The following is a 22,698-nucleotide window of genomic DNA, read 5'->3' on the forward strand; positions in this document are numbered from 1 at the left end:
CACACACACAAGTAATTCGGAAACATCAAAGAAAATTACAGAATCATTTCATATGTTATAAATCTGTACCATGTGTCATGAATCAAATAACTAATTAAATAAACTGGGAATGTCATGAAAGTCTCATTAACGCTCATGTCATCTCTGCCTAGAAAAAAATCAATCAAGAAACATTCTAGAAATAAAACATATTTTCTATAATCCCCAATCATCTGTGATTCTTCATGTACAAATGTATAAAATTTATGCAATTACTTGCCCACTCAAGACAAATATGTCAGGCAAAGGGCCACGAGATTTTCTGTAGAGGCTTCATCAGAGTTAATTTTGTTCCCTGTGGGGTTCCCATTGCTATGATGGTGCATGAGTCCATGTCTTTCCAGGAACCATTCTGAAATAAGTTTTAAGAGCAGCAAATTCCTTGCTTTGCAACGTTATTATAATCTCACACCAGTGCCTGCAGGCCTTTAGAGAGAGGGTCCTTGCTCTAAAAACAAAACACTGAACAGGACTGGCTACTAAAGGAGTCTCCTACACTTGGGGGGTGGAGTGCACTCCTTAACCCATTTATGTCTAGTGTTCCATTACTGCAACGCTAAGCTTGTGGGAGTTACTTATATCCTACTGGTCAAGGTCATCGCCAAGGTCTGATTTTTCACATACAAAAAAATTTGCAACCTCCAGCATAAATGGGTTAATTTTGATCACAGAGATTAAACCAAACAGCTCAAACAAAACACCTGGTTCTCTCTCTCTGCCAACTGTTCTTTCAATGGCAAAAAAGCAATTTTTTCCATAACATGAATAATAAAAAAATGTACTAATGAGATTTACGCAATATGGGAAAGAAGGATTATGAATAGGTAATTACACTTTTAGGAGATTTACAGATTTCAACCAGTTAAGCCCTGGGGCATGATTATCTCATTAGTCTTGCACACTGAGAATAAATATAGAATAGAATGGGTGTGACCAGTGAACACTACTTTTTGCCAAAAACTTGTAAAGAACAAGCTGTGGATTCAGAAGGGTATGTACCAAAGGTTACCTAAGTGGATTTCACGCTTATGAAAGGCAAGCGGCTCCTGGCACAGTAAGCTCCCCAGGTCAGAGCCATTTGCACTATCTGCCACGTTGCCAGGCTCCCAAACAAACCACATTGTCTCATCCCTATGCTGGGCTTCCACGTCTCAGAGTACTTCATGTTCTTTCTATTCCACACTGAATCTACTGACCTACCTTTCCCTTGGGCCACCTCTGTGGCTTGTTCCTCTAGCTGACCCTGGAAATAGATTTAATCTCATCTACTCTCACATGAGCAAAGGGATCCTTCATGGCCCCTGGAAGATTAAACCCACTATCTTGGCTTCAATTACATCCTCCAAAAGAGAGAGAGAGCTAGAAAGGGCACGGGGCACTGCTTGGGAGGAGCACTCATTGAGCAAGAAGAGTGATAAAAGGAGCAATTGGTCAGGAAGAAGCCTTTCATCAACAATGACTAACATTGAATGGACCCCCACTAAATGCAAGGCTCTATTCTAAGAGCTTTACCTTTATCAGCTTGTCTAATTCTCTCATCAACCTCATGAGACAGACCCTACTAGAATCCCCATTTGATAGAGTAGGCAATAAAGTACTGAGAAATAAAGTCACTTGTTCCAGATTAGGATGTTGGAGCCAGGATTAGAATGCAGACAGTCCTGCTCAATAATCATAATAAAGCCAATTGAATACTTAATTAGTTCAATTTGTGTTAGTTATGAACCAAGCATGGTGTTATAGAATTATATGTATGATCTCATTTAATCCCTACGACAACGCCATGAAATTGGTACTATTATGATGTCCATTGATACATTGTTTTTATTTTACCTCCAAAGTTCAAAACTGTTAAGTGATGGAGCCAGGATCCCAACTAGGGTTAGAATAAAGAAACTATTTTTTTCTCCTATTACCAGCTAGTCCCTAGACATGGAGTGAGATGCTTAAAAAGACATGGAATGCCCTACTATGGGAGATGGTCAAGGAGGCGCCAGGCATTTGTTCAAATGAGATACCCTTTTAAAGTTATTTCTATGTTTCCATATAGCTAGGAATACATGCTTTATATTCATTTGCATTGGTTTTCACGTCTTTTCTGTTCCCTTTTCCTTACCAGGTTTCTATTTACTCACCCCGAGATTGCAAACTGTTGGGTTTTCTTTTTCCCTTTTTATTCTCTCATCATATGTAGATGCCACGTTCAATAATTCCTTCTGCTGCTATTGCTTCTACAGCTGAGAAGTTTGAGATTATGGAAGGCCCTGAAAAACAAGTCTGAATTGTCTTCTTACAAAACAGACATTTCCTGGCTTAGTGTTTTCTGCCCAGAGCGAGGAACATGTTGTTCAAACTTGTAATGAACTGGGTGCTCCTATAATAGCAGAACTGCCACACCCAAGCATCACATCAGGGGTGTTTTCCTGCTCTTCAGATCTGGATCTATAGGGTAATGTGAGGTTCTGGCATACTTGGAACCTTGTGTTCAGTCATAAATTAAGAAGAAATATATTCCACACTGATGAAAAGTCATTAGATTCTAAATCCATTATTGTAATGAAATCAGTTTCTTTATGAGGGATGACATCATAACAAGTAGAGTGATAATTATTACCTAATATTTATTAAGCATTTACTATGTGCCACTCTACTCAGCACTTTACATTTCTTTCCTTTAATCCTCACACACAAAAGAAAATCCAAGTATGCACCGAAAGCCATCGCCAGGTTACAGATGAGGAAATTGAAACAGGAGGGTTAAATAACTTGTTGAGAGTAACATAGTTGTATGTGGTGAAACCAGTACTTAGAAACAACCACTGGACTCTAACGAGCCTCTTAACCACTATCCAGCATGGCCTCCCACCATCTCAATATGCTCAATTAACACAGCATTGCAAAATACAGTGTCTTAGTCCTTTTGGGCTGCTATTACAAGATACCATAAACTGGGTGCCTTATATACAAAAAACATTTCTTTTTTTTTTTTTCTGAGACAGAGTTTTGCTCTTGTTGCCCAGGCTGGAGTGCAGTGGCATGATCTAGGCTCACAGCAACCTCTGCCTCCGGGGTTCAAGCTATTCTTCTGCCTCAGCCTCCTGAGTAGCTGGGATTACAGGTGACCACCACCATGCCTGGCTAATTTTTTGTACTTTTAGTAGAGACGGGGGTTTCACCATGTTGGCCAGACTAGTCTTGAACTCCTAACCTGGGTGATCCACCCGCCTCAGCCTCCCAAAGTGCTGAGATTACAGGTGTTCGCCACTGCGCCCAGCCAACAAACATTTATTTCTTATAGATCTGGAGGCTGGGGAGTCAAAGGTCAAGGCACTGACATATTTGGTGTCTGTTTCCTGGCTCATAGGAGGTGCCTTATTGCTCTGTCCTCACATGGTGGAAGGGTGAACTAGCTCTCTGTGGTCTCTTTTATAAGGGCACTAATTCCATTTAGGAGATCTCAGTCCTCATAATGGAATTACTTCCTACAGGTAGTACCTCCCAATGCTACCACCTTAGGGGCCAGGATTTCAACATATGAATCCTGGGAGGACGTAAACAGTCAGTCCACTGCCCTCTCCAAATGCCATCTGAGGGATCTGAATCCATAGCATGTGTCTTGAAGCCCATCTTTCATAGGAACCTCTTCTCTCCTCATATGCTTATTTAGTTACAGCTAATCATCCTTGGGAGTAGAGTCTGAAGAACTGGAGGCAGGATCTTATTTAAAGTACAAGGGGTCTTGCTTTAGAACACATTGATTTTGTTGGTTTTGTTAGGAGGAGGGAGTTCTATTTTGTTTTATGTCATTGAGGCTAATCTTGTTAAGGTCTTTAGTTTCCGAAACATGGCAAAATTATTATTTTTTAAATTTTAGCCATTTTGTGCATAAAAGTTTTAGGTTGTTTTATGATACTGACACCCAAAACCATAGAAGTAAAATAACTTTTTAAATATTATATATAAAAAGACAAGAGTACATTAGATGAAAGTTTATCCATAAAAATTAAGACAGATCCAGCTAAATAAAGATGTATACAATCCAGATACAAGACTGACTTCAAATGAAAATACTATGGAAATACTATCCTAAAATATCCTTAGAAATGAGTTTTCCCATTACCCTTGTTTCCACACGAAAAACGATAAGGCCCACATTGTGGAAGTAACTTGTTTAGGATAACATTAGTAATCGGGGCCCGATTTTGTCATCCATTCTCATGCTTGTTACTTCTTCTCCTCTTGCATTTTTTGTTTCCCATTTGGTTTTCTCCCTGACCCTGTTTCCTCATTCTCTTCACCAAATGCAATTTTTCATTAAAGAGCATGCTGGCTCATTCGGCGAAAGATCTACATTCAAGTTCCACCTCTGTCACAAGCTCCCTGTGGAACAAAGCATCTGCCCTGGTGCTCTCTTGCTGTAACTTTGCTCAGCTACCTCTCTGTCTCATTGATCCCCAAACAAGGGCAATGTCTGCACTGCTGATGGATGCACCCTAGAGCACAGGCTGTATCAACAGGGACAACTGACTCTCTCTCTGAATTTCACAATTCGGGAAGCCCTTGTCTCTCAGCCAGTTACTTTTTTAAGCACCTAGAAACCACAGGCAAGTGATGTCACACGTTCTCTCGATAACAAGCCAGAGACAAGATTAAATATTGGTCTTTCTCATGAACATTCAGCCAAAAGTCAAACATTATTTTCCCCCTTTACTATGGCGAAGTAAAATATTTGTGTCATATGTCTCCAGGACATTTCCTCACTTTAGTCCTTTCTTTACATAGGAACTCCTCAATCTGAACAGATCAATGGTGTTCATCAATGTCACAATTTGAGCAGCCAATACCAGATACTACCCTAGAAACTTCTTTTGCCTTCTTCATATACTGGAGGGGCAGAGGGAACTTCTTTGCAAGTACCAGTGAGGAAGAGTTGGGTGTTTGTGCCTTCTGTAGCCATTGGAAGTCTTCTCATACTATCTCAGGCAGTGACTGCTTCATCCACATTATGTCCCTAACTGCCACTTGGGATGGCACCTGCCAGCAGTTCTCTGAAACAGGTTCAACTAGTAAAATTAGTTAATTGCCAAGTCCAGATTGTCATGACCCTGATGCTTCCATCAGAAAAAGGTCAAAATCCTGCCACTGAAAAGAGGTGTCAGAAAACACAGGGAGGTGGTTCTGGTGCAATGATTCTGGCAGCAGACAAGTCTTTTGTTCAACAGTTATAGCTTACTTGTCCGTGTTATGGATTGGACTGTGTTTGCCCAATATTTATATGTTGAAATCCTAACCCCCAGCACCTCAGAAAGTGACCTAATTTGGATGGGGTTGTTGTAGATGTAATTAGTTCAGATGAGGTCATACGGGAGTAGGATCAGCCTCAATACAATATGACTGGTGTTCTCACAAGAAGACACAGACACATGCAAAACACCATTGCAAAAGGGAAGGCAGCAGTCAAAGTGATGTTTCTATAGGCCAAGGAATGCCAAAGAGTGCCAGGAACCACCAGAAGGTGGGAGAGAGGCATGGAAGGGATTTCTCCTTTACAGCCCACAAAAGGAACCAGCCCTGCTGACACCTTGATCTTGCACTTCCAGTCTCCAAGACTGTGAGACAATAAATTCATGTTGTTTAACCCACCCAGTCTGTGGTACTTTGTTATAGGAACCCTGGAAAACAAATACAGACCATATTTCCAAAGTTTTCAGATACTTAACATAAAGCTCTAGTGATCTGTATATTCCAGGAACACATTATTAGAATAGAAGAAGGTTTGTATAATTCATAATAGTGACTATTTCTCCTTATTGGGTGACACATTGTTTATCTATACCCAACAAATACCATCAATTGAATCTCTCAAAATAAACTATAAAAAAAATAATAATAAAACCTCATTGATAAAATCCTGGGCTTTTCTGCACAATTATTTCCAAAGCAATGCATCATTTCCAAAGTTTACTTAAGACCAGCTCAGGACTTCCATGACTCAACTGGTAAACCTGAGATGCATATTCCTTCCTTTCCCCAACAAGTGTTACTGTGAATACACAGACAGGCACCAGGGATCCAATAGTGGGCAAAGCAGGTAGCCATTGTTTTCACAATGGCTTATGTTTACCAAGAAAGACAGAAAATGATTAATCACTCAAATACATAGAACTATTAACTGTGACAAGTGCAATGAAGAAGTAGCATCATACTCTGCAGGCAGTTACTTCCCCTTGGAACTGTGGGCAGGCATAGCTGGGCTGACTCTGTATTCTACATGTAAAGTTGTAGTATTGTGAATTTTCTCCCATCAAAAGAAAACACTGAATATTAGATTCAGGCACCAAACTACCCGTCAAAAATAATCATATGAATAAAACATGGGCCCAAAAAGAAGGAGCTGAAAGGGGTAAAGAAGAGAAGCAGAGAGGCAAGTGGGACATGAAGACATAAAGAAATAGGAAACTCAGGAGAAGACGCTGACATCAGGTTTCTGCACTCAGGATTCAAGAACAAGGGAGTGAGGACATGTGCTTAGTGCTGTGGACATGGCAGTGGTGAAGGGCACGTGGTCAGGCATGAGACTCTGTGCAGTTAAAAGGCTCTTGCCCAAAATAAAAGCCTACCTTTGTTTGCAGCTCTGTCCTTTTAAACTGGAACATCACTGTTCAGCATGCTCTTTGCTCTATGCAATTGCAAGCAGTTTAGCCTGCTGCCAAATGACGTAGCTGGTCACCAGAGAAGCTGCCGAATGCCGCTGAGCAGGGAGAAGAAAATCCATTGAATTAGTCCTGAACGTTGCAAAAGAAGCTGCCTCTCTCAGCTACTGTGTTAAGTCACATTATAATTGTCTCTCGGATCACATGCGAGCTTTTTCCACAGGTGGGATAAAGCCAGGGTTCCCAGTGCCAGCATGGCCCCCCAGGCCTCTACAAACTGGTCTGCAGCTGCTGTGTCACTTGCCCTTGGCAGAATTTAACAAGATAAACTGCTTCCTTGGCATTTAGTTTTACACTTAGCATGGGTTATATTTATACTTTTTGCCTATTGGTGATGACCAACTTGGATGACCCACTTTGAGGTCACTCAAACAACCTAGGCATAACTGATTCAAAAATATCTTTAAAACAATAAATACATCACTGTATGAAAACATGAACACTTCTATTTTCTGAAACAACTATTCAGAGAACACCTTTACTGATAGCTAGAGGCTATGTGGATGAGAAAATTATACCAGTGGGGTGGAGAACTCCATCATGAAACAAAAATAAACTTGCATCCCAAAACAGTATTCTACGACCCTTGATTCAGCCGTGTCTGCTTGAGTTTGCATGATTCAAAATGTAGATGTGGTAGTTCATTTACCTAAGGATGTCAAACCATCCTTAGATAAGTGGATGCATCACTACAATGCCCAGGTGAATAACCTGAGATGAAAGCTAGATATTTTTAATGCTTTTATGTTAAATGGGAAGGCTGAAGCATATTTAGCACATTTAGCATCATGTGTAAAAGTGAGGAGAAGGAATATGATCTCCAAAGGGTAAAATGTGAACAGAAACAAATTATCTGTAAGAAAAGTGGAATGTCCTGGGTGTGAAGGTTGGCGGCTGGTTCTCAGAGCCTGGACCTAGGACCAGCAGCATCAGCCATACCTGGGAACTATTTAGAAAAACAAATTCTCAGGTCTCACCCCAGACCTACTGAACCAGAAACTCTCTTGAGGGAGCTCAACAACCCGTAGTTTAACAAGCTTTCTAGCGATTCTGATGCACGCTCGTGTTTGAAAGCATCTGAATTAGGACACGAAGACCCAAGTACAAGACAGAGAAAAGCAAGACAGAGCGAACCATCTTCCCCTAAGCGGGATTACGAGGGCAGAACTTCAATGTCTCCAAGGAAAGAAACCGTAATGCTGGAGTCTGTAAATTATTAGAATCTAACAATCTAAACAATGCTGATAAAGAGATGGAAACTCATTAAAGTAAACTTAAATTGTTTTTCAACTGAATGGGTGACAGACATGATCCCTGCCCTTGTGACATGTGCAGAATTTCTACAAATTCACTGTCAGCAGCGTTTTCATCCCCAAATTCTTAAGTGACTGAAATCAGCCTTGAGCCCAGGCAGCCTGAAGCTTTTGTGGTCTGGCAAGTGTTTGGTGTGACTCTCTTCACCTGAATCTGAGCATGTTCCCTCTGAATCGTTCACTGAGTGAGAAGAATTTAAAAAGGAGTTATTAAAATACATTCTTTGTGGTTGGAAATTATAATATCCTCTGATCATGGACTGGCTAAGTCAGTACAAGCAAATGAGATGCAGATAAGAAACACACAACGCTTCTACATTGTGTTGTCTTTCTAATTATTGTACATATCTAGAGGAACTCCTAGCAGAGATCACCGGTCAAAGAGCATGTTGAAGACATTAACAATTCAAGAAGAGAAAAACGTAGTAAACAAAATAAGCTTGAGTATAGAGTGAATGGGGTTTGTCCAACCTAAAGCTAAGTGCCAGACAGATTTCTTCATCCTCCTTACCACCCCACATATTACAAGCAACTCTGGGATATTAACAAGAAAGGGTTTTATGTGAATGGAAGTTTCCTTTTTCTTTTAAGTTCTTTCATTTAGCGTAGATTAAAATGGCACTGGGTGCTTATAAAAGTGACATCCATTTGCTAGTCCAGTTCCCCCAGGCTAGAAAAGTAAATGGATGTTTTGGCAAAAAGTCGTAACTAACCCTCAAACTTGGTATACCAGTCATGCTTGAGAAACACTTTATTTAGTCAGTGTTTCCTATTTTGGAAAATGGTACAAGATTACATTTTGAAAAGACTGGGAATATTCTAATAAAATTTCTTTTTTGATATGCCTAACTGGTTTTCAAATATTATTGTGAACCTCATATCTCTCCCACAAATAGACATTTCTAAAGATCCTTCAAAAAAGACAACCAAGGCTGGGCACGGTGGCTCATGCCTGTAATCCTAGCACTTTGGGAGGTGGAGGCAGGTGGATCACGAGGTCAGGAGATCGAGACCATCCTGGCTAACACAGTGAAACCCCATCTCTACTAAAAATACAAAAAATTAGGGGGGCATGGTGGCGGGGGCCTGTAGTCCCAGCTACTCAGGAGGCTGAGGCGGAGAATGGCGTGAACCCAGGAGGCGGAGCTTGCAGTGAGCCGAGATTGCGGCACTGCACTCCAGCCTGGGCAACACAGAGACTCTGTTTTAAAAAAAAAAAAAAAAAGATAACCAAAGATGTTAGCTCCAGAGCCATCAGATCAATTTAGATCCAGAATATAGAAATTATTTCACTGAAAAACTAACATTTGCTCAGCCAGGCCCAAGAATCTATGAGTCCATATTCAATTTTCTCTGTACATTCTCCTTCCTTCCTTCCTTCCTTTCTTCCCTCTTTCCTTCCTTCCTTCCAAGGATGGCAGCCTATGGTCGTATATCTGCCAACATTTTTGAGGGCACTGAAAAGAAATATGCAAAATTAATAATCTAATATTTTCAACCTGTAGCTATAATCCCCCTTTAGTATTGTTCTTATGCTGGCAAAACACAGATAATGCTTTAGATGAGCCTAAATTTTGTAACTTTCCCTACCATCTTATACTCACCACCAAGAACAGACAGAATTGTTTATCACTTGTTTTAAGATAATGCAATTTTACTCTGGGGTGCCATGTCATTTCCACAGATCATCAACCCAAGCTCTAGTGTAGTTCATTCCCCATGCTCTTCAAAGCTATATAATATCGTATGGAAACTAGTTTAGACTTTGCTAGCCTCATAACTGCTACTGATGAGAAGATCTCTAAGAAGCATCAGTCCAGAGGGCTGCTCAAAGGAATTCAAGAATCTGGCTGAATTTCCTTTGGGACTTAAAAAGTTGACCTGTTATTTGAGCTGGCACATAGCCAGCTTTGTTGTGATCTGCAGCAAGTAGCTTTGCATAGGGTTAAGAAAGTCAAATTCCTCAAACAGAGGAGGACCCAGGTACCTAGTGAGTCAAGACTATGTCACACACAAACACAGACATATACAGTCTAGAAACCCTGCATTCCTGTAGCACAGCATGTCTCCACCTCAAAAGCATGGTGCTCTTTTGTTTTGTTCTCTTTCTTTCCCTTTCAGCTAAATGGATTTTGACAGTGATGAGAGCCATGTGGGTGGTTGTCCTTCAGGTTTTGTCAATTGTATAAAACTGACTTTCCATTGTTCACCTTCTTCTAAATTTGCACTTTTCACTATAGGCATGATGTATGTCAAACCTCATTACAATGAAAATCTTTGAAAGATAGACATTTTTGTAACTCTTAACTATGATTATGGGTTTTTTTTTTTTTTTATTTAGGCAATACACAATACAATAGGTTTTCCTTTTAACAAAATTATCTGGGCAATCCTTGGGAGTTAATCTAAAAAAAATTGGTAACTATAAGTAAGCACAAATAATTTTAGAAGAAACCAAGTCTTGTCACTGATATTGCACTTATTTTCTCAATATTATCCCAGAAGTTCTGCTTATCAGTTACTGATTTACGTGGAGATACAATATATGGGAATGTTTCCATGTGAACCTCAATTTGCTTTCCTTACCATCTCCTGATTCCATCCCTTATTTAAACAAGTTATTTTACTTGGATAAACTACTTGTTATTCTTGTTTTGTTTTGTATTTACATGAAATGGATAGATTGTCTCTTAATTTCTTTGTCTAATGGGACCCAAATTGATAAAACATTCTTCTGAACTTGAAGATATCTATAGTGTCAAGGGGATGAGATCAAATTGGCCAACTAACTCCCTGGTGTAAAATTGGGCAGTTGGCCTTTCTGTTCACTAAATTCCTTTCTATACCCTAAAATCTCTGATACTCCTCTGAGAGGATCAAATATTCACATTTTCCAACATATTTCATGAGTTTTTTCTATAAGGTCCAAACTACTCCGTTTAATTCTGTTTAAACCAATTGATTTAATTGACTCATTTAACAAATACATATTGAGCATTTGTATGTTCTAGGCATTTTGTTAGATACTGCCCTTAAGAAGTTCATAGTCTATAATTTTACATATTTTATATCTGACATATATTTATGTTTTTAAAAGCTCCATATACTCTTATGTAGCAATTTCTCCATTTCGTTTATGTGTGTTAGTGTAGACATGCTCAACTAGGTCTAACACCCTTGAAACTACAGATATTTTCAAGTTCAAAAGAACGTTTTGTCAATTTTAGACCTATTAGACAAAGAGATTAAGAGACAGTTTCATATAAAAACAAATAAACCGATAATAAAAAAATAATTTATCCAAGCACATTAAGGGAATACTATAGCTATTTTTATTACATTTTTCAGGTAAGGTAGAAATCAGTAATTTAAGTGCCTGACTGTGAGTGAAGATGATTGGAATGAAATCCAAATGAGATTGGAGCAACATATTTTCCTGCAAGTTCTTTCTCACTAATTCTTAACTATATTTGCCTGGAAGTGCTATGTCACAAATCTTTAACCACTACCAATCATTACTTCAATTTGTACAGAAATCTAGTATAAAGTTAGATCAATCAGGCAAATAAATTCAGATTTTATTTCTGATTATATTTTTATCAAATTCTAATAGGCTTCAAATCCCATTAGCTAGATTTAGAATTCTAATTCAATTCCTGTAAGATCCTATAAAGTGACCTATGAGTTACCAGTATTTCTAAGTATGCTAGACTATTATTTTACCATTGCTTTCCTTACTATATCTTAGAAAACACAAAGCTGTTCATAGGCGTAGACATTTTAATTACATCAGATTTAAGAAACATTAGACACATCATCATGCCTCTGAATATCTCCCCAACTGACAGAAAATCATCTTCTGAATTTCTCTATTAAAGATACCTTTCTTGGGGTTCAGATGCACAGTTATCAAGAACGGCCTGATTACAATAATGATAGCTATTATTCGGTGTCTAGGCTGTTTTAGATATTGTGATTCCCTGTATGTATCTAAAACATTCTTATAAAGTATTATCTCTTTTTTTCTAAGAAAAAGGAAGTGAAATGAGGGTGGTCACCTAGATGGGATGTGGTGGACCCAGCATTTAAACCCTATGATCTTTCACTATGGCATCTTGGGTCACTCTATTCAGCCACCATCAGCTTTCAGTGGTCCATTGTAGAAAATTTTATTAGATTATTCTTCAAGATGTTTGAAAATAATGCCAGAAATATTTTTAATAGTAGAAAAAAAACCCAAGTGATACATCTGGGAAATGGGGCATTTCTCAAGATGATAATAACTGAACTTGGTTCTCGAAATAAAGTTATTAGCTAGAAAAAGACACACAAGACTGCAAGATTTGGAGAAAACAAATATAATAATAACAGCTAGCATTCACTGAAAACTTACCATGTGCATCCACTGTTCTAAATGCTACACATATCTTAACTCATTTAAGCCTTTAAAATCAGAGAAATATACCAAATTTGGAGAAATCTCAGGGAAACAAGTAGACAGGAAAATAAGAACATGCCAAACAAACTCTTCCTACTTCAGGGACATTCCTTTGCCTAGACAGATACCTTGAAAAGTGACCCTGTAACTATCTGGGCACATCACACTCTTCTAACCAAGAACCAACAATCTTAAATAAAGTATATTACCTATATAAGAAGCAGAGACAAATCCAGGTTTGCTGGGCTTAACAGTTATGCAATTTGGGAATTCCCCTCTCTAAGAAAAAGAGTTCAAAATTATGGATGCAAAAGTGGTTGTGAAAATACACAGTGTTTCTAACCGATTGCTAGTATTTCACGTTTTGAATTTTACAAGAACATATGATCACATCAATGCACCTCAAGAGCTCCTTTTGAGACTTGGAAGGGACCCATGCAAGTGAGGAGGCTTAAAGCTTGAGGTTCATTTACTTCACAGTATAGCTGCCTCTATCAACAAACAAGACTGATGTTAATCCATTTAGCATGATGAGGAAAATGAAGTCATCAATGAAGTTGCAAGCTTAGGATATCCTTCACATTAACCACCAGTAGCCCAACTACTTAACTAAAGAAACTTTGTAATATCTGGACTCAGAAACTGAGATAAATGCCATAACCGATCATCCAACTGAAGACCGAGGTACATGTAATCAGGTTCAAAAGTGACTCTAAAGGTACTTGCCTGGCAGCATGACAAAGTGGCAGAAACACTCCTTATACACTTTCTGAGAAGCCACAGTCACGTCTCCCTCCTAAATGTGTCCAAACACATCAGAGCATTAGACAAACAACTCAGACATTTACCACATTTCCATTCTTGTATATTGACCCAAGGGATAGGGAGGGACAAGACTTGGTGAGACAGAGAGCATCCTGTTACACATAACCCGCCCAAAAGTACAGAATTCATTCCTTGAATTGCTATGACACTCTGGGCCCCTTTGTTTCTCAATAATAAATGGACTCATTTTTCCTTCCACCTTATAAAAATTCCCTTAGAAGGAATTTAAATGCAGTCAGAGAGCATTAAAACATGCTTTAGTGGGTCCACCCATTCATAATGCTACCCTAGAAAAGATAAAGAAAAACGAAATCTAGATATAAGAATCAAAGGGATCCGATGAACAAGATCTTAATAACTTTCATAGAGAATAATCTAATGAAATGAACTAGCATGGTTTTCCTTTCAAAAGCAATCCTGAAATGAAAGAAAAATGTCTTATGTTGGGGTAAACATACATTTTTAGATGGTAGACACAAACTGAATTATTTGCACCCTTAGAATTTTTGAAGGCCAGAGAGATCAAACATTTCCCTGCTGTTTGTTTGATTTGGTCTGAGTTGAAGCCAAGAGATGTGGTGATGGAAGTTTGGAAAAACAATTAAAAAGAAATGTATGCAGTGGTTTTTCTGGGATCCTAATTAACTGCCCATTTCTAGGTAACATTAGGGAAGTTGTGGGCTGTGATTATTATCTCTTTAAAGTCCTAATTAAAATGTCAAACTGTAAGGTAGAATGTCTTCAAAGCTGCATGTAATTTGATTGTGTTGGCTTATTGGAAAAATGGCCTTGGAAATACAAATAAACCAGCCACTAAAGAGATCCCAGAAGTCCAGGCTTTATTCCAGAAGTATAATCTGTTGAACCAATAGCATTTTATAACTAACCACTCACCAAGTGGTAGACATCCAAATGTCAAAGCCTGTTTCATAACATGGTAACACATAACATGCTGCAGAAGAATGCCTTTCCATTGCATATTTTGGTTTGAAAAGGGTGTTTGGGGTTAGTTCACCTACAAATGCTTATGTGCTTATCACCCAGACTTAAATGTTCTTACTTGGTGAGCTTCAGAAGTTGCCGGCACCCTACCCACTTTCTAAATTAGTCTGCTAGAGTTTTGTAACTCTAAAAGAATCCCTGCATACTGTGGCAGACTTCTGTTACTCTGAAGTATCAAAATCTCAGCAGAATGAATTCCCTATCACATCTGTGCATGGCTATTAGAGAAGCTGCCCCTCACTTATAAAACTCAGGCAGATATGACACTTTGAGATGTTAGTAACAAAAAAAAAAAAAAGCCGATCAAAAACTGGCTTAAACAACAAAGACACTGGCTGTCATATAGCAAGTACAGCAGTGAATACAATATCTCAATGACATCAAATGACCTACTTTCTTTCGATTTTTCCACAATGCCATTCTCAGACAGTCAGCTGCTCCTCTCATCATCACACCGTGGTTACATCAGTTCTAGGCATCGTCTCCTCATAACCATTTTGAAAGGGAGGAAAACAGGAATGTTGCCTCCCATGCATGTCCTTTTATCCTTTCCTAGAAACCCTTCAGCACACTTGCCACCACACTTCATTCTCCATACTTGTATCACATGCCCATGCCTAAACCAAACATGTTCTTTCAATGGCAATACTGTGATTAGAGAGCTAATCAAGACTCATCTCCACTCCCACGGCTAAGGGGGCATTCAGTCTCCCCTGATGTATTTGCATGCCATACTGATATTGAAAAACAAATTATAAGTGTATTTGTAAGAAAAAAACGGAAGAAACACTGGGTAGGACACCAAGAGTGCCCACTTCAGTAAGTGGTAAATCTACTGCATCACTGTCAGTAGGTTCCAAGCATGGGCAGATTTGTATTGGCACATTGATCACAGTCTCTCTTCTATCTCCACTCATGGCCACATGTTTATAAAATACCTAGTCAAGGCCTTTGGCCATGAATAAGAGAAAACATTATTTCCACCTTGAAGTTCCTTTATTCATTCACTTGTTTATTCACAAATATAGATTGAGCAGGCCCTGTACTAGACATAACAAGAACAAGCAAGACATGATCTGTAATAGGAGTCAGCTTATAGTTGAGTGGAGAGAATACATAAAGACAAATGGGCAGTGTCACATTCCCTTTGATGGGGAATGTACAGTACTCTAAAGTACTTTAATAGTAAAGTATCATAAGTGCTTTGATAGCAAAAGTCCTGGGGAACAATATAGATGCACATAGATGTACTTTATCCAGTCTCCTAGATGAAGAGATCACTGAGGTAAGAAACCAAGATATAAGGGTGAGTTTTAAGTAGAAAGACTTAAAAGAAGACTAAAGGAATCCTCCAACCTTGGTGCTTCTCGAATTAACTTTGACTAATTTAGTTAACTTCTCAAGAATACCTATACTGCTAAAACAGGAATTATTAAATCGGGGTACATGAATATAATTCAGAAGATGAGTAAACTTAAAGACTAAAAAAAAAATCCTTGTTTTATTAACACTTAACTGAAATTTAAGATTTTTTTTCAATAATAAAAATATTGGCAAATAATCAATCTGTACTATAGGGTCCCAGACTTAGGATTTTACTTATACCAGACTTGTGATTTTTCAAATTTCCAACGGTGCAAAAGCAATTTGCATTCAGTGTTAACTATACTTCAAATTTTGAATTTTGATTTTTTTCCCCAGGCTAGCAATCCATAGTATGATACTCTGTCATGATTTTGAGCAGCGGTAGTAAGCCTCAGATTCCAGTCAGCCACACGATCATAAGGGTAACCAACTGATTCCCTACAGTGTACTATGTTCCCAGATGATTTTGCCCAACTGTAGGCTAATGTAAGTATTCACAGCATGTTTAAGGTAGGCTACACTAAGCTATGGTGTTCTGTAGTCTGGCATATAAAATGCATCTTAAACTTAAGATATTCAAATTATTATGGGTTTATTGGGACATAACCCCATCGTAAGTCGAGGAGCATTTGTATTATCATTACCCATGACTTTGTCAATAATAGAAATCATAGATATTTCATATTAAATTACAGTTGGTACAGATATGTCAAAAATATTCAAATGTATTTCCCTTATAAGACTTACCACTAGATATTGTTCTTTAAACCATTAAATAACATTTTTTAAACATTTGGTTACTATATTCCAATATGATTTGTTTCATATTTTGTTTTCTATTTCTATATATTTCATTTTATTTTATGCATCTAAAGCAATAGTCAGAAAAGAGGTTGATACATCTCAGCAGACTGATAGGGATGAATTTTTTCCTCAGATCAGACATGAGGCATTTGGAAAAGGTATAAATTTACTTTTGTTATAATTAACCTGCCCAATTAAATTTTGTGTTTGATTTTTAGCATTGTTAGCTGATACGGTTTGGCGGTCCCCACCCAAATCTCATCTTGAATTGTAGCTCCCATAATTCTCACATGTTGTGGGAGGGGCCTGGTGGGAGGTAATTGAATCCTGAGAGCAGGCCTTGCCCATAGTGTTCTCTTGATAGTGAATAAGTCTCATGAGATCTGATGGATTTATAAAGGGGAGTTCCCCTACACAAGCTCTCTTGCCTGCCACCATGTAAGACATGCTTTGCTTCTCCTTTGCCTTCTGCCATGATTGTGAGGCCTCCCCATCCATGTGGAACTGTGAGTTCATTAAACCTCTTTCCTTTATAAATTACTCAGTCTTGGGTATGTCTTTATTAGCAGCATGAAACTGAACTAATACATTAGCCCTGTGGAAATAAAATATTCTTTTAGGGGAGGAGTAGAAGCTCTCTGAGTCTATGAGTTTGTCATTTTCTTTTTATAAGAGATTCAGTGCTATCAGAAAATCCATTCCACATCAGAGTTCTTATAATTGTTGTTACTGCCATAATGGTCATGTTCAGCAGCTTCTTAGGCAGTTGCCTTAGTAGGCACTCCATCACAATCACTAATAGTGGTAATTTGATTGAATGAGTTGCTACTACATGCCATAGATTACTAGTATATAATTTCAGCATTGTGTTCAAACCCAAGAACATGAAGAAACCAATTTTCAAATCCCATTTTGGAGTGTCTGTTACCTGAGATCACTTGTGGAATCAATTTCTATATCAGTCAGGGGCCAAGCAGGAGACAGAAACTATATCAGTTATTTGAATGGAAAGAATTTAATATTTAAAAAATTAGCTCAGTATAAACATGTTAACTAACAAGGCAAGACTAGAACACTGAGTTATTGTTCAGTAAACTTTGAAACAAAGTACTGTTAGCAAATATTTTACTATATTACTGATAGTAACTATTTTCAGCTTTGCAGTCATGTGATGTCAAGTACTGAACAAGGTCTGCAAAAATATCTCAAGCACTGATCTTAAGTTTTACAACAGTGACGTTATCCCTAGAAGCAATCTGAGGAGGTTCCGAATCTTGCAGCCTCTGGCTACCTGACTCCTAAACTGTAATTTCCAATCTTGTGGCAAATTTGTTAGTCCTGTAAAGATGATATAGTTCCCAGGCAGGAAAGGGGTTTGTTTTGGGAAAGGAGCTGTTATTATCTTTGCTTCAAAGGTAAACTATAAACGAAGTTTCTCCCAAAATAAGTTTGACCCACCCTCAATGAACAAGGACAGCATGGAGGTTAGAAGTAAGATGGAGTCAGTTAGGTCAGGTATCTTTCACTGTAATATTTGACTCAGTTATAATTTTTGCGAAGGCAGTTTCAGGATAACCCAACTCTGCAAGGGTTGAAAAAACAAAAACAACAAATGACTTCAGCTGTTGTTATGGGAAGGTATTGCTGCTGCAAATGTGAAGTACTGCACAGTGGGAAGACCGTGCAAAACAAACAGGAAGAAGAAAATTCCTTCTCCCTTTTCCAGCCTTGCCATCTTCCTGTAGTGTCCCCTTTTGGTAGAACCTAGCAGGGGCCAGCTGGCCATGCTGAAATGTAGTTTACAAAGTCCTAGCCCCACCATCACAACATGGAGTTTAGAAAGGTTGGCTTGGAGCTGAGAAACAACACGTTTATAACAGGCACACAAGTGGTTCAGGCGCTTCACTAAGCTACCAGAGGATACTCAGTGAATAAAAACAAGCTAAGAATGAACCTGCTCAACTTTTTCATGAACTGTGATTACTGAATAACCCCATTAAACAGTCTTCATGAACTGTTCTCTTCAGTATAGCTCATTTTTGACACACCTATGTCCTAAAAGAGTATTGAAAGTATAGTCTCCTTTCTTATCAGTTTGAAAGAAAGCAACTATAACTAATCAGTAAAAGCAATGGTTCCATTTGGGCCACTTTTGAAAGAGAAAAGGCCACCAAGACTGAGGCAGGTTCTCCTAGTATTATTATTACCACTTCTGGGCATACACAGATGGTTCTGTAATCTCTTCGAAGTCTCCTGGGAAATTAAAAGGAATACTAAATTAATTTAGCATTTTAAATAAAATAGTAATGTTTTTTAATGAAGTGCTTCACTGCTTTGGGTGGCAGAAATGGACTCGAGATGGAAGAGATGATAATTAGTAAGCTCTTTTATTTATGGAACCTGGTCCCTCGTCAGAAGGACCACACATTCTTTGCCCTTGGATGATTTCCACTATTAATAATTACAGGGATTCTGAGAAATAAAAGAAAATACACCACACTCCAGGTTAACATGCCATAGTTGGAGGGCTCATCAAATATTCCAGGTTCCAGTTTCCCTAGGATGTTTGCAGCAAACAACACAGTGGGCCACATAACATCTGGAATTTTTCTTTCCTGTTGCTGGCATTCTAAGCCTTTGAAAAACAAAGAAACAAAAACCTTTGCAAAACTATATTACCTTGTTTAGAAACTGTCTGACTAGTGCCATTCAATTCCTGATCATTTCCCTGTACATTACATGGTTGTGACATTTTATCTTATTTTATCTTATTCAATATGGCTTCCTCTGTCAACAAGCATGTACTATGGGTTACTGCTTGGTGCCCAGTGGCTACCATTGTCAAAATGTTTACAATACAATTAGGAAAGCAGAATGGAAATATATGAAATACTGGATTTAACAGAATGTTAAATGAGATCAATTCCTTCTCAGAATCCTAGTTAATAGACTTATTCCTGGAATGAGAGACTAGGGTATATCACTCCAAAAGATGACTATCGGTGACCTAAATATGCTATCCCAAAGCAGTGCTCTCAAAATATTTTGTGCTGATTATTTTGAGAAACTTATTTTGAGAAGTTCTGAAAACAGAGTAGAAGTTTCTCTTTTGTAAAGAATATATATATCTATAAAGGAAATCTCCATGTGTAAGGGTATCTCTCTCTCCATACCAAGAAAAGAAAGATGACTTTAAATTACTAGAAACTAATGTCAACAGAGAAGGCACCAATAAAAATCTGTGTAACAAACCTTGCCCTTGTTTACCAAGCTTTTCCTGATCATCTCCTCCTTACAGCCTCCCTCAATATGCTCCTTTCTTTGTTTCAGTTAAAGATGGTATTTCAGCCAGAACTCAAAGCCACTTCTTTAAGATTGACTTATTTTCCCTGGGTATCACCCATGTATAAATGAGGTATACACTCTAACAACTTTCTACGGGCTTTTTCCTTGTTAATCTGTCTTTTGTTACAGGAACTCATTCCAACTAAGAACTCAGAAGGGTAGAGAGAAAATTATTTTTGTCTTCCCCACACTAACAAAGAGGAAAAAAAAAAAAAAGCAGTCACAAGCTGAAGTATGTAGCCAAAGGTTTCCAGTTAAAAATAGAATGTATAATCTGTCCCCAGAATCAGAATCATTTTTTAATGTTTTTTAAAATTGATTTTTTAAATATAGAATTTAGACTGGGCCCTGAATAATAAGTAGAATCTAATTCAAGGGAAATAGGGCTAAGAAAACAGCTGAGCAAAAGCACAGAAGCAAAACTAAAAATTCTGACCTAGGTGAGGCAAGGTCTAAAGATCTGATAAAAGAACTATTAGACTGGTCGTGGTGGCTCACGCCTGTAATCCCAGCGCTTTCGGAGGCCGAGACAGGCAGATCATGAGGTCAGGAGATTGAGACCATTCTGGACAACATGGAGAAACTCCGTCTCTACTAAAAATATAAAAATTAGCTGGGCATGGTGGTGTGTGCTTTTAGTCTCAGATATTTGGGAGGCTGAAACAGGAGAATCACTTGAACACGGGAGGCGGAGGTTGCAGTGAGCCAAGATCGCGCCACTGCACTCCAGCCTGGGTGACAGAGTGAGACTCTGTCTCAAAAAAAATAAAAATAAAATAAAATAAATAATAAAAATAAAAAAATAAAAAATAAAAGAACTGTGAGCGACAGAATGTATCTGAGACATGGCACTAAAGTATGTTACCAGCAATGAATCTGTGTGGGTCTGTGGCAACCTCAATTCTTGCCTCTTCAGAAGAAAGAATTCGACTGAGGGGCATAAGACAGAAGGAGAGACTGAGGCAAGTTTTTACAGCAGGAGTGAAAGTTTATTAAAAAGTTTTCGAGCAGGAATGCAAGGAAGTGAAGTACACTTGGTAGAGGGCTCAAGCAGGTGACTGTGCAGTGCACAAACAAGTGCACTGTTTGACCTTTTAACTTGAGGTTTTCTATGTTGGCATACTTCTGGGGTCTGGCATCCCTTCTCCCCTGATTCTTCCCCTGGGGTGGGCTGTCTGCATGTGCAGTGGCCTGCCAGCCCTTGGGAGGTGAGCATGTGCAGTGTGTTTACTGGAGTTGTACACAGGCTCACTTGAGGTATTCTTCCCTTACCTGCCGAATGTCCCTGCAAGTTCATCTACCAGTTAAACTCCACCATGTTGCCTCTTAATGTGCATGCTTGGGCCCACTCACCCAACTCCTGAGATCTTATCAGGAAGCTACTGATCACCAGTTTCAGGTGTTTCTATTGGGACACTGCCCTTCCTTGGCACCAGCTGTTACCAGTTGTTATTTTAGCACGACACTGTGACAACTGCCTGACCATCACCTAATGGTCGCCTGAATTCCTGGCGAGGTATGGGGAGCCCTCTCCTGCCCTGTTCATGCCTCATTAGCTACCTACTGTAACGGAACTGTATGAAATAAGGATCGTAACAATTCATGAAAGAGTTTGAAGAATTATTTATCTAGGGGCGAAAAGTATTTTTCCTCCCCCTCTGAAGGTTCCAGACTGCTGAAATGAACCAACGGACAGATTAACAGGAGAAAAGGCATACACATGTATTAACATGCCAAAGCACAGAAGCCACACAAAATGAGACTCAAAAAAGGGATAGATTGTGGAGTCTTAAATACCCTCTTCACGGTGGAGAGGGAAATAGGGGATGTAGACAATTGTGAGGAGTATTTAATGATTTTCAGGGGAAATGAATAGGCCCCAAAAGAAGACAATAGTTTGTAAATGATTCTCTTAGGAACCTTAATGGAACCTACAAATTACAGAATGAGGAGGGACAGAACCGCATTGCAAACAAAGGTTGTCCTACCATACAGATAAAGTCTCTTGGTTAATCTCTTAGAGCTGCCTTCAGAAGAATAGATGAAAAGTCTGTCTGGGTGTGGTGATGACTAATCTTTCCTGAATTTTTAATGAGATTCTTAAGGAGGGTGTTTAAGACAATTGCATTTCTTTTGGATAAAATTTCCCCCATCAGGTAAGGAAATTCCAGGGAGAAAGCCCCTCCCTGCATTAGGCAGGGAGAGGAACAAGAGATTTGAAGTCCATGGTTCTGAGGCAGCTTATAAGGTCTTTCAATTTCTTTTAATTCAAAGTGTCCTGCAGGCCAAAGCATCATACTTTTGGGTATCATTTGCTGAACCCCAATGTTAGTAAAGCATGAACTTGAACTTCAAGGAGGCAGAGTCAGCCAAAGCCGAAAGTGAGGTTTGCCAAGATTGATCATTGATGTAAAAAGATTAATCATCAGTGGTAAGAGGGCAGGCCCTGGAAGGGTTACCACATAGGGGTCTAGTGTGGTGGCCCAAGCATGGGTAGAAAATAATCCTACTAGAATAGCAGCCACGGAAATAAAGAGGGAGACTTTGTGAATTGAACAATTGAGGTCACAATGGAAATGACACACATATAGTTGATTAATAGCATCTTTCTCAGCATCCTGGATCCCCTTGAGAGACAGGACTAGCTGGATTTCCAAGGCCGACTAAGATTTCCTAAGCCTAGCTGGGGAAGATGACTGCACTCACCTTTAAAAAAGGGGCTTATAACTCAGCTCACACCTGATCAATCATACCAATTAGGCTAAAAGCAGGAGGTAAAGAAATAGTCAATCATCTATCCCTGAGAGCACAGAAGGACGGACAATGATCAGGATATATAAACCCAGGCATTGGA

The sequence above is a fragment of the Theropithecus gelada genome, chromosome 7b (assembly GCF_003255815.1).
Source record: "Theropithecus gelada isolate Dixy chromosome 7b, Tgel_1.0, whole genome shotgun sequence".
Taxonomy (NCBI): domain Eukaryota; kingdom Metazoa; phylum Chordata; class Mammalia; order Primates; family Cercopithecidae; genus Theropithecus; species Theropithecus gelada.